This window comes from Lepidochelys kempii, chromosome 1 (assembly GCF_965140265.1).
Source record: "Lepidochelys kempii isolate rLepKem1 chromosome 1, rLepKem1.hap2, whole genome shotgun sequence".
Lineage (NCBI taxonomy): Eukaryota > Metazoa > Chordata > Testudines > Cheloniidae > Lepidochelys > Lepidochelys kempii.
This window is the reverse complement of record NC_133256.1, coordinates 115,820,435-115,833,280: the sequence shown is the minus strand read 5'-3', so window position 1 is coordinate 115,833,280 and position 12,846 is coordinate 115,820,435.

The window sequence follows — 12,846 nt, the reverse complement described above, 5'->3', positions numbered from 1 at the left end:
ATGTTAAAATAAGGAAAATAACTTATTGATTAAAGTCACAAACCCTGTCATTACCCTGGATGTTAAAGGTACACACTTAAGAGCCTTATTTTGTTGAGCCTTACTAGGCAGTCAAAAAAAAAAAATAATCAGGAAATGCAACAAGTTATAGTTGCTTATATCAGTTTTAACTTGACTCTGCCACACATCTTGCATATGTCATGGCACTGTGTACAAATATCAAGAAAAGCAAGAACAAAAGATTTTGGCTACCTCCCTCCCTCTCGGGTTTATCCTGCTGCCTCATCACCACAGTATCTGAGCCCACTCCCTTTAAAATCAATTGCAATAGCAAAGTTCTAAGTGGACTTCATGGAGTCTAGGTAAAACTCTAAGAATTTCTTTGGAGTTAGTTTGGTTTGTCACCGGTGGTTGTTTGCCAGGGAGAGGAGGGTGGAGGCACCTGAGTGAAACTCACAGGCAGGGTGATCAGATCACAGCAGCCACATTCCTCACCATATTCCTTCAGGAAATGGTAAACCTACTCGGTTCTTGTTCTGAAGATGCCATGTAATGACAATGGGTGGAGGGAACACCACAATATTGACAAATTTTAAACAGCATATGTCACATTAAGATTATGGGAGGACATTGAATTTGAATTGATTACCTTTTTTTTTTTTTGTAATTGCACATCTGTAATATTGCATATAAGATTTTTGCATGCATTTTCCTTGCTTGTTTTTTAAAAATAAGGAAAAGAAAAGACTAAAAGCCTCCCCAGGATGCTCTGGGGTTCACTTGTGTCTTTGCCTGTGTGTGTTCAGATTCTTTCTACATAAAATCTGTCCAACCTGTCCAGAGTTAGAACCCAACCTCTCTGCTTGAGGCCAGTTTTTAACTGAACCCTGACAGTTATGCTTGTTTTCAAAACATACCCTTGGAACTTGGGTTCCTGGGGCCAGATTCATTCTTGCTAGTACAATGTGCACATCTTTTTTTCATTCCTGATCTGCTGCATCTCAGGAGGGATTCAGCTGTGGGAGGGAAGGTGGCAACACTTACTCATGGATTCTGCCAGGGGGTGGAAGTTTTGCTGGAGGCTCTAGAAGATACCCCATATGGCAGCTGCCTAGACAATGTGCAGGATTGGTATATCCCATTTTAACCTTTACTAGGCCTAATCCCACCACTGACACTGTTCATTTTCTGATTGTGCTGGCTTGTTGGGCACGCATCAGTGGTGGGGAGGTTTGGGGTACCTTGCACTTCTGCAAACCCACTCCTACTGGAGGCTAAAACTCAAACACCATCAAAACCTCATATGACGGTGGTGGGTCAGGGTGTTGTGGGGGAGGTCTGATCCAATCCTTGTGCTCATTGTTTGAGTAATAGCTGAAAGAAGGAGATTAGAAATCGAATGCATGAAACCTTTTTCCATTCAGTTCATAGTATCTGCATGAATTTGCCTGGCTGTCATATTCCAGCAGGCCACATCTTTGTGTTTTGTGAGATGTGATCATCACCAGAGCTCTACCCAGGAGTTATCATTAAGAGCCTTCCCTAATGTAACAAAATGATATAGAACAGAAACTTGCTATGTTAGTCTTTTGCTTCTAAACTTGAAGCAGTTTTAAGCATCAAAAGGCTTACCTATTACAGCGGAAAACACAGTTCAGAATAATTGCTTTTGTACCTCACTTTGGTTTTCATAGATGGCTAGCTACATTTGTTCAGCTTGAACACTTAAAGCTATTGCACTGGTTTTTCACAGGTATAACACAACTGATACCAGTACAGTCTTTCCTGATTTACACTGTAATAACCGAGAGCACAATGAAGCGGATTATCTGACAAAACCTGGAATTTAGCCCCTGGAAGAGATAGCTATGTCCATTAATGGCTACAACCTGCCTCAAGGTACAAACTATCTGGAAAAAGCTGGCCTTTGGTAGAAATTAGGATCAGTGTTATCACTTTAACCTTCCAGACTACCTGAAAAATGAGTAATGGATTCATTTATCTATGTATACAGAACACGTCTATAAATGCTTCTCTTTTGGGCGGCAACCACGTAGAATGGTAGGAACTGCCCATTACTGAACAGCCTATAGCTAATCTCTGAGGTTTGGTGGCAAGGAAAGGTGAGTCGGCATCAGCGCTGACTTTGTGGGTGCTTTGGGGCTCAAGCACCCACCAAAAAAAATAGGGGATGCTCAGCACTTGCAGGGCCAGATTATTCTTTTGTGGACCCCGACACTTGGACCGTGCCCCCTCCCGCCGCACTCCGTCCATGCTCTGCCCTGAGGCCCTGCCCCCACTCAGCCGCTTCCCCCTCAAAGCTCCGCCCCCGGCGTTCACATGGGTGGGATGGAGCAGAGAGGAGCACGCACCCACTGGCCAAAACAAAAGTCAAGTGCCTGTGCGTGTGGGTGCTAATTCTTCCTCCTGTCTTCTTTTCTTCCACCTCTCCCCTGAAACCTCCTCCATACCATGACAGCTCTGTCCAGCAGACCTCTATGCCCCGAGCAAAACACACACCAACCTTTGTGGATAGGAAGAAGACAGTTCCCCTCCTCCAGCCCTTGGCCCAAGAATCAGCATTCATTCATGTGTTTATGCAGTGCATTCTTTCCTCAGGCAGTACAAGAGGCAATCTTTTTAGGGCTGGGTTTGCAAAAATATTGAAAATGGCAGTTAAGGAGCATACCTGCCCCACCTTTTTTTCCATGATAGGTGCTGTGAAAGACAGTTGTGTAAGAAAGTAATCGGGGCATGTCTAGATATGAGGCAATATATATAATCCTCCAACTGCTGTAACAGTATACTGGCCTGGCTTCCCCTGAAGACAGTGAGGCTGTTTTATTTGACAAAGGGCACAGTTCCACGTCACCTAACTTCTTTTACACTAAGTAGAAACATCAGTTGAGGCTGAGATTTTCCCAGTGCTGCAGGGGATTTAGACAAACTGAACTCGAGGACAAAGTGGAATCTTGAGAGCCACAAACAAGCAATGAATTTATTTGCTTTCCAAAATAATATTTTAAAATAGACTATCACAGCGACAAGTTTGTTCAGGGTGTGTGCTTGTGTACTGTCTAATATTACCATGTCCAGGATGATGGAAGATGCTCAGACTGTATTCATGTGTTTTCCAAGGTGGATGGTAAGATGGGAAGCATTATCTCACCTTGTTCTACATATTTTGTTCAATTAACTTCCTTGCTGCTTCTTTCTCCACTTATGGGCCAGATTTATACAGAAGCCTCAGTCCAGCATGGCTTTTCTGTGGAAAACGTTTACACCTGCAAAAAGCGCATCTGTATTTTGGTTCCTGCACTTAGTTGTGGGATCAAAGCCACCTACCAACTATAATATGTCTTTTAAATGCTTGATAGGGGGATTAAATTAGAAATTTTGCCATCTAAATTGTAGGATTTGGATCTATACTAAATTGTATATTCCAAAATGCAAGTGCACATTTTCTGGGTACTAATTGCATCTGCGTACACCCACACCCACACGCAAAAGAGATGGCAGCCTTTAACAACTTGACTGTATGTAAGAATACTAATAGGAGTAATTACAAATCAGGATACACAAAATATAGCAATTTGTGAAATTAATGGCTAGCAGACCATATAAAAGAATTATATATCCTGTACATGCAAACTGCATTGAAATAACTAAAACTAGCATCAAACCCAATCCACTGAGACTAGACAGGTGGAAGGGGTAGGATACGGTTCCAAAAAGGTTCCAATGATGCTGGTGTGACAGATCATTAGTGACCTCCCTGGAAAAGATTTGCCAAATCTTCTAGGCAATCTAACCTACATTCAGTCTTGGTGTCAGAGTTGAATCCAAAGCCCATTGAGGTCAATGGGAATCTTTCCATTGACTTCAAAGACCTTTGGATCAGGTCCACATATTGCTAAACATTAGCACTCGTCATATCACTTTCCTTGTGATGTCACTATCTCCAGTTTGGCAATAATCAATCTTTACCTCTTTTGCACAACTTTCCTTTTATCTGTGCATTGTAGAAGTGCCTACAGTTGGAGTGTGCCTAGAAGTCTTTGCCCCTCTCTTCCATGTAAGTTTAACATTGAAGCCTTTTCGTCCTACAGGCAGAATTTGCCATGTTCTCATACTAAGCATTAGCTCTATTTATTGTCTTTCACTTTACTCTTTGGAGAAGTCTATTTAACAATTAAAAACTTTTACCATGACTTTGTTTGAAATAGCTCTGGCAGGTAGACTCAGGAGGTGGGCTTCAACCCAGCTCCCACTGAGATCAATGGCAAAACTCTTATTGCTGTTCTTTGGAAGAAGATTCGGGCCCTAATCTGCAATTGATGGCTATAACAAACCATCTGCCTCAAAACTATTATTTATATATTTGTTTTTGTAACTGCTGGGTGCCCCATTGTGCTAGGCACTGAACAAACGTAGGAAGAGAGCGCTTCTCTCCTGAAGAGCTTACAGTCTAAATAGACAAAACTGACCAAAAAAAATGGGAGAAATTAAGTACTATCCCCATTTTACAGAAGGGAAAGTGAGGTACAGAGAGACTAAATTACTTACCCAAGATCACACAGAAATAGAGGGGTAGAGCTGGAAAGAGAATCCAGATCTCCTGAGTCCCAGGGAAGTGCTTTGAATACAAGAGCAACTCTTCTATCTTGGCTCCCATTCATGAAAGCACGTAAGGATGTGCTTGAACTTAAGCATGTTCTAGTTAATCCTGTGCTCAGGTATTTTCCTGAAAAGGGATGTATTTATAAATATGGTCATAATATTTTTCTTAAAATCTGCTTGCTGTATATAGAATTATATGTAATGGACTTATACTATCAAGAAATGGAATAGTAAGATATAACTATGGGTTATATATGTATTGGGTTGAATTCTATTGGCTTTTGTTGAGTTTGCTGTTTTTATTGTAATCTGGGCTGGGGCACCTAATGCTTTGGATAGGAACTCTTTTTATTTTTGTATATAAATAAAATACAAATGACAAATAATGACTTTTATATCATTTTTATGAAATGTGATTTTTGCTGGAGTAAATTCAGAGCTATAGTTATAAATGGAGGGAGAAGATAATTGCCACAGGATGTATGCGTATTAGTATTCGACAGGGGAATGGCTTCTATGCATCCAGAAAAAACGTACAGATGCATTAGCCTTGCAAAATCAGAATGGCACAGTTCATAGAGATTTGTAAGCCTTTGACAAGGGTACACTGGCACTATTCTTGGCACACTCATGGGCTTTAATAACAGTAATAAAAGGATAATATCAATGCACAGCAGCATGGGACCTGATCCAACTCTCCCATTGATATCAGTGGGTGCTGGATCAGGCCCATGAACAATAACTGGCTAAATCCTGAGGTTCTTACTCAGGTAATCTCCTACTGAATTCCCTTGGTGAGGTTTGAGTACAAACTGAGTAACAACCTCAGAATGAAAGGAAGTCTTACTTAGTTAACTTGTCGGACTACAGATTGCATTATTAACCATACCTTATGTCTGATGGTCTTAAAGAATTACAAGCCAAAATTGTCATTTTAACCATTACTACCTAGTTATCCCATGAGTCTGAAAATTACCTTTTCCATGGGTTGTGCTTTCCTGACAGATGAGAATGGGTTTGTATCTCCATGTGATTTTGGAACAATACTAAATGGGAATAATTTCTAGTGAATACGGAATGTACGCAAGCTTGAGTAAACATAAGGTCAAACTCCCACCAACGCATATGGAAAACCTGTAATATACCTATAATCATCTGTCAGTTCCACCAATGGCCTGAGATGAACAGTTAAGAAACTCCACAATAGCATATTAACCCTCAGGAATAAAAACACACAATGACATAAGAGTCATAAGGAGCAGATATTTAAATCTGAACACATGGACTAGAAATTCAGAAATCGAAAGCAAGATAAGGACTTCAATTATTATTTCATCTAGATTTTTAATGATGAAGCTGCATATTTCAACACCTTAACAGAAAGCTGCATTCAGACTCAAAATGGATTCTTGCCATGCACTTTTCTTGTTTATGTATAAAACACATGCTCACCTCATAACCGCTGAGAGCATGTACACTTTTAGCACACAGTCAATTAACTACTTGATGGCTATGAAAGGCAGCAATTCACAAGCAATCTCTTAATACACAAGTATTCACCTTAAACCCAAACTCCTTCCTAATGATGGGCCTGATTCTGCTGCATTTAAATCAGTGGGAATTTCCCAGTTGACTTCAATAGGAATAATGTAAAGAACCACTAATGTAGAGGATTAACTAGGGATTGCTTAGTTTTTAAAATATTAGTGTTACAGATTTACCATTAGGTTAATGATGTCACAGCTGTTTAATTCTGACTGACTGTGAATGTGTATTTACTTGGCAGCTGGGCTATGGTTTGATCTGCATACAGTACATCAGAGAAAGGAAATGGAATTTCATGTTGCCACAGCTGAGAATCTTGATGGATAACATAGATAGATGATTAATGAAATTACTGTTTCTGTGCACTGCATTAATTATACTACCTATACCGAGCTGTTTGGCTTTGCCTTACTTAAGCATTGTTATCTTAAGTACCATCTACTTACTTGTAAGCTTTAGCTAAAGTATTATTCTAGAGGACTTTGATGGTTCAATTGTTTGATTATAATATACCAGGAAAAGGAATCGCCAGCACAGTATTAAGAATATTTTATCTCATTTTTCTTCTTTAAAGGAAAGTGAAAGGGTAGTTTTGAAGATAAAATAATTTGGCTTGTATTGATATGAATGTTAGCGGGCTTATTCCTTCACCCACTTACTTCCCTGGTCCTTCTCGCATGAACAGAGAGCAACAATACCCAAAGTCCAAAGGTGCAAACAATTCAATGTTTATTGGGGTGAACTTCTGGCAAGCATGATTTCAGTTTCCTTCCTTAGTGTCCCCCTTCCCAGCTCTGACACCACAGAGCCTTACCTGTGTCCCTGTTCCCATTCCTGCCCTTAGCTAAACGTGATTCCAATTTCCCCACCCCCATTCCCTGTTCCCTTCCCCCTTTAGCAAAACATGATTCCAATTTCCTTACCCCCATTCCCTGTTCCCATTCCCACCCCCCCACTCACTTCCTGATTGACTGCAGACTATATAGTAAAACTTGAGTTCTGCTTAGCTATACCTTAACCAATCATTTTACTGAAATTTAACTAACCAATCCTAACATATTGTAACATGATTATTTAACCAATTATATCCCACCACCTTAATTAGTTTACACCCAGCAAAATTAATTATACAGCAGACAGAAACAATCACAGAACCAGACAGAGACCATGCAAATAAACAATAGCAAAGTGGGAACTATAATGACAAAACAATACAGAAGTGAGGATTTCACATCCCAGCTATTGATAAGTGAGTTCTTGCCAGACAGGATGCTATCAAACTAAGTTTCCTTTTACATCTTCTAGGCACTTCCCTTTCTCTGGAGGCGATAGGCATTGTCAGGACAGCATTGTATTCCTAACAGCCCAATAGCACCTTCTTTCAATGTGACTAGTTTGGAATGTAAGGAGGTGACCGTTCGCTTCCCAGCTTATGGCTGCCTCTGTTGCTTAGCCAGAGATCTCAGCCTAAGCACAGGGCCTCAGACAAGTAAGAGAAGGACCTTACACCAGCAGACAGTGATCTTGATTCTCTCTTTTATACCTCTATAACTAGCCAAGTGATAAGAATACACCTAAATTCTTAGAGTATAGACCTTTACAGACAGGCCTGAATATCTATCCAATGAAGCATAACTATTTACTATTCATGCTTTGAAAGAAACCCTTAAAACTTATTTAAAAATATATTTAAAATGCACTAAAACAAAAATGTATATAAGAAGTAATCACAGAACTGATGCAGAGGGAAAACTCAAGAATATAATGCAAAAACCCACTGCAATGGTTTTTGTTAGCAATTTTGCTGACAAAAATACAATCCTGTGTTATTTAAAAGTAAACAGAAAGATTAATTTTCATCATAAAAATGAACAGCGTCATTTGCCGGGGCATGCTGTGCTCAGAAGCACTTTTAGCCACATATAAATAGGAAGGGCCCAACTCTACCCTCAGTTATGCAGATGAACTCATGCTACTGAAGGTAGAATCAGGCCTTAGACTTGGTTTAACATGTAAAATTTTGATTAAAATTGGCATTTTTTAACACTCTGTCTCTATCTTAGTAGGGCTAGATTCGAATTTAGACTATGCACCTGCGCCAGGGAGTAAAGAGAATAATTCCCAGCCCCTTTACATGCCCTAGCCTGATCTTGGGTCCAGGCACTTAGGAGGAAGCAAGGTTACCATCTGCTCATTTCCTCCCTAAAGCTGGTAGATGGGGAGTGGTTGGGAAAAGGTATGGAATTAGTAGGAAGCGGGGTGGGAGCACGTAAAAAGTTAGCTCCACCCTCTCTCTTGTGGGTCAGAATAGGTGAACCAGCATAGGGCTGGCTGGGAATAGGCTGATAGTAGATCTGATTAAATAATTAAAAAAAGCAGCCAAACATTTTTGTGCAGCTGTCTTGACATTTTTCATCAAATAAAGTTCATCCAGTTTTTGAAATGTTCTGTCTGCTCTATTAACCGGTTGAAAAACCAGCAATGTATTTTTCAGGTTTCTGGTTTTTTTTAATCCGAAGAGAAAAATCCGTCAAATGTTTAACAAAGAACAAATTTTCAGCCAGCTCTTGCTATCAGTTATCATCCCACCAATGTGGAGGGGGTGCAGGTAGGGAATTGTGCATTAGAGGGGTGTGACTGACACTACCTCCCAAGGCTAATGCTAGGGTGAGGCAATTCCACACTACCCCTTGCCTAATAGCAGCATCTAGACCCATATCTTTTAAACACTGCCATAGTTGAAAGAAGGAGAAGAAAACATCCCTGTCACGGTACTCTCTTGCAAAAGTAATGAATATGTCCAAAGATTGCCTAGAAGATAAACAAACACATGTTATTAAAATTAGCATTTCTGCTTTTTCCGTAGTGATTGGTTTCATACTGATGAAAAGTGACTGTATTTTTGAGACTAACATTGGGGACTCCATAACAGAGATCAACAGACCAATAGCAATACCGCTGCAACCTAGCACAAGAAATCAAAGAAGACTTTTGTTGTTTAAACATTAAACATTTTGTTTAAACATTAAACAGGGAGGCTCTTCTGATTGCTAAAAGACCATTAAGCAGAATGGTGGCCAGTCTGTAGTCTCTGATTTTGGGCCCAGACAGCATGTTACTAACAGTGTAATTTCCCAATGCTACAGTGATGTAACTGGGTAGCAAGTACTTAAGGAATGCTGACTGGGAAAAACAACAACAACCTTCTCCTACCTTTGTTAGTGTTGCTACAGCAGAATGAGTGCACTTTTCATTCAGGAAATGTAAAGTATCTTCTTAGTTATTGTATCTCCTGCCACAAATGTGATCTTGTGACATTTGAAATATTCCTTGAACTGTTACTACTGCGCAGGGCCAGCTCTAGGCACCAGCAAAACAAGCAGGGGCTTGGGGCGGCACATTTCTAAGGGCGGCATTCCGGCACTGGCCATGCCGCCCCTAGAAATGTGACCCCACCGTCCCAGCTTGCCTCCGCTCCGCTGCTCCACTTCTCCCCCCTCTCTTCCAGGCTTGCCATGCGCCAAACACCTGTTTCGCGCGGCAAGCCTGGGAGGGAGGGAGGAGAAGCCGAGCAGCAGCGCGCTTGGGCAAAGCGATTGTGGTGGAGCGGAGGTGAGCTGGAGCGGGAAGCGGTTCCTCTACCCTCCCCATTACTTCCTGCACTCCCCCCCACCCAAGATCACCTCCACTCCGCCTGCTCCCCTGAACGCACTACCTCTCCCTCGCCTGAGAGGGAGGGGGGAGAAGTGGAGTGGCGGTGTGTTCAGGGGAGCAGGCAGAGCAGAAGTGAGCTAGGGTGGAGGGGTTGTGGAGGGGGGGAGCCGCAGGAAGCAATGTGGGGTGGGGGAAATGTGGCATGCCCAGGGAAGGAGGTGGGGCCAGGGATTTGGGGAAAGGGGCGGAGTTGGGGTGGAGGGGCACAAAAAAAGTGGGGGCGGCCAAAAATGATTTTGCTTGGGGTGGCAAAAATCCTAGAGCCAGCCCTGCTACTGTGTTGTTAGAAATGGGTAAGTACTGCAAAACAGTTTTTGTTAATACACCTGGATATTTTTAAATGAATATGCCTGTCAAGGTTCCTTCCCCACTCTGAACTGTAGGGTACAGATGTGGGGACCTGCATGAAAGACCCCCTAAGCTTATTTTTACCAGCTTAGGTTAAAACTTCCCCAAGGTACAAACTGTTTTACCTTTTGTCCCTGGACCTTATGCTGCCACCATCAAAGTGTCTAACAAAAATAACAGCGGAAGTGCCCACTTGGAAACGTCTCCCCCCCCAAAAAAAATTCCCCCAAGCCCTACACCCCCTTTCCTGGGGAAGGCTTGATAAAAATCCTCACCAATTTGCATAGGTGAACACAGACCCAAACCCTCGGACCTTAAGAACAATGAAAAAGCAATCAGGTGCTTAAAAGAAGAATTTTAATTAACGAAAAGGTAAATGAATCACCTCTGTAAAATCAGGATGGTAAATACATTACAGGGTAATCAGATTCAAAACATAGAGAATCCCTCTAGGCAAAACCTTTAAGTTACAAAAAGACACAAAAACAGGAATATACATTCCATCAGCACAGCTTATTTTATCAGCCATTTAAACAAAACAGAATCTAATGCATATCTAACTAGATTGCTTACTGACTTTTTACAGGAGTTCCGACCTGCATTCCTGCTCTGATCCTGGCAAAAGCAACAAAACAGACAGAGAACCCTTTGTTTCCCCCTCCTCCAGCTTTGAAAGTATCTTGTCTCCTCATTGGTCATTTTGGTCAGGTGCCAGCGAGGTTATCTTAGCTTCTTATCTCTTTACAGGTGAAAGGGTTTTTCCTCTGGCCAGGAGGGATTTAAAGGTGTTTACCCTTCCCTTTATATTTATGACAGTGCCTAACTTTGTTGTGCTTCTCCTTTGTGTTCCTCTTCTGGGTGAAATTCACCCATGGCGCTCTGGAGCCCTGCAAGGCTCCCTGTGTCATTTAATAAGGGTTGCGGAATGGAGTGGTGTCCCAGGGTTGTCTACACATGACAGGAGAAATGGCTTCTGTACCAGCCCAGTACAGGATGATGTGAAAAGTTGTGATGGGGGCAGGCCATTGGCATTGGATCAGTGTTTACCCAGATACAGTTACCCCAACGCCCCATTCAATTGTTGCTCAGGAGACAGGACTGCCCATAATCTGGAATTGCAATCACCATTGTAGGGATAACTGCTCAGCAGTGCCAGGCACAAACCTGGGACAAAAATGTAGTTATTGGGTTATTGTAGCTCCTGTCATCTCACACTTCAACTGATCAATTATGCATTCTTTGAACAGGCAATGGGACTACTCTCATGCACAAATAATTGCAGGATCAAGGCCTTAGATGTATCAATCTAATGTAACCCTTCTGTCCGTCAGAGTTGGCAGCAACAAGGGCAGGGTTCAGTATCTAGGAGTTCTGTTTCAATAACACAATGCAAAAACAGCTCAAGCCCCCACGCAGTGACCTGGGACAATTACATACAACCCCCCTGGGTGCCTCTAAGAGGCAATACTTCCCCTCTCGCAAACACAGAGTCTGAGTGTAGCAAAAAAAACCAAACCTTTAAATAAAGGAGGGAAACAATGAATCATTATGATGGGGAAACACCACAACTAGGGTTCATAAACACAAACCATGAACCAGAAGACCCACCCCCAAGCAGATTGGACTGTATCCTTTCCCTTTGGTTCCTGAGTCCAGCAACCCAAACGTCACCCAAAGTCCCAAAAGTCCAGCGCAGCCCCAGAGTTCAAAAGTTCATCTGTAGAGTTTACCTCTCAGCCTGGGTGGAAAAGGGGGGAGGTATGGGGGCACCTTACGTGCTCCACTGCTCGTGTCGACGGCTGACTGCCCTGCCTTTCTGCAGAGGTCTGCTGCAGCTTTCACCATGAGCCGCTCCGGTCCGCCAGCCATCCTGCAAGCCGCTCCGACAACCATCCTGAGAGCCGCTCATCTCCAGCAGACGTCCTGCTAGCCGCTCACCAATATATCTTCAGCCCCCACCACTACTTAACAGCACTCAGTGATTTCAGCTCTTAGTAATTTTAGCTCTTTAGTGATTTCATCTCATAGTAGGTGTTATGATGCTGGTTCTGGTGGGACCCAACTGAGAGTGCCAATTCAGGACAAATTGCTTCAAGTAGGGCAGTTACAGCCCAAGGCTGGGGTTTCTATGCACACTACGGCAAACCAAACCAGACAGACAGAGAAGACTTTGGTTTTACCCCACTGGCTAACCACAAGTCATACAAGCAATTCCCTTAGACACTCCAGTTTCCCAGTACCACCACCAGTTCCACTTGTTATGGGGACAGATGGTTACGAAAACCAATACCCCAGTAAAAGAAAAAAGGTTCTCTCGATCCCAAAGGACCAAGCCCCAGACCCAAATCAATATACAAATCAGATCTTACCCACAAATCACGCTGTTGCCAGTCCTTTAGAATCTAAAATCTAAAGGTTTATTCATAAAAGGAAGAAGATATAGATGAGAGCTAGAATTGGTTAAATGGAGTCAATTACATAGAGTAATGGCAAAGTTCTTGGTTCAGGCTTGCAGCAGTGATAGAATAAACTGCAGGTTCAAATCAAATCTCTGGAGTACATCCACAGCTGGGATGGGTCTTTCAGTCCTTGGTTCAAAGCTTCACCGTAGCAAAGTCC